Below are 1,385 nucleotides of genomic sequence, written 5' to 3'. Positions count from 1 at the left end.
TACAACATATTGTATATATGTATTATATAAATGTATGTATGTGTATATAATATGTGTGTGTGTGTATATAATGCATCTGTGCATGTATGTATAGATAATGTATTTATGCATATATAATATACATATATGTATGTGTGTACATTGTATGAACAAGTGCCGACGAGTTGGTTCCCACCCATAGCTACCCTGTATAGTTTTTCTGAGGAGTGGCTGGTGAGCTTGAACTGCCAATCTTGAGATTCAAATGACTTTGCAGTCGTGTGCATTAACCCTACTCTGCGCAGCTCAGAGAACTCATTAACCTAAACGACTTCCCACTCCCCGGCTGCAAGACCTGTCCCTCCAGACAGTGCTGGCAATGACCTACTCCACAGTCCCCCAACCCAGCAACTGCCTCAGAGTCCCCTGAGGGAGGAAGACTGGGACTTCTCCAGAACAGCCTCTCACCTTCACATTCATGCTTCCAAGTCCAGATTGTAGAAGAGTATTTTTGTTGTGAATTGAAAGTATCAGAGAAGGAGGTAGTCAATAAGCAAGGAGTATATAGCTATCTATCTAGAGTCCTGATGTGGTGCCATAGGATAAACACTGGACAGAAATGTCAGTTTGAACCGCAAGGTCAGCAGTTCAAACTTACCAGCCCTCCTTGGAAACCATGTGCAGGGTCACTATGAGTTGGAACCAATACCACAGCACTTAACAACATCAACTATATATATATATATATATAGTATTTTGGCTCCTGACTTTTGAAAGTAAAATAAAACCTTTCCTATTATTAGCTGTATTTTATTTATTCTTTAAATGCTCTTTAAAGTGTCTTTCTATTTCCCTTAACTTTAATGTTTCCAAAATGTAAAAGGTTACTTAATATGAATAAATTATATCCATAGGGCAAAGGGAAAGACATTTGCTTTGAGTTACTAGCTTATGTTTATACAAGTCACATTCAGATGTAGTCCCTTCTACAAGCCATTGACATCTCTGGATTAATGGGATACACATTTCAGTGAATACAAGGAAACTCAATTCACCAGAGGCTAGAGAAAAGGATTATGGGGAAATTCATTTTCTTTGCCTGTTGCCCTTCATTAACAAAAATGAGAAACTGAGATCATTAAAGAGCTCATTGAGAATCAAAGAGGAAAATAACAGTGTTACCAATAAAGCAAGTCTTGAAGAATAATAGGATAAATAGTATAATGCTCAATAGGCCTGTTTCTGTTAATCCTTATTAAACCACAAATTTGAGCACTTAGAATTCTAGCAAGAAAATTGATAGGGCAAGAAATGATTTATATTTTAGTTAGCATGCCCTTTGAATGTTGTTGTTGTTAAGTGCCGTCGAGTCGGTTCCGACCCATAGCGACCCTGTACAGGGTTTC

The sequence above is a fragment of the Chrysochloris asiatica genome, unplaced genomic scaffold (genome assembly GCF_000296735.1).
Source record: "Chrysochloris asiatica unplaced genomic scaffold, ChrAsi1.0 scaffold00202, whole genome shotgun sequence".
NCBI lineage: Eukaryota > Metazoa > Chordata > Mammalia > Afrosoricida > Chrysochloridae > Chrysochloris > Chrysochloris asiatica.
Note: the sequence above shows the minus strand (reverse complement) of the source record.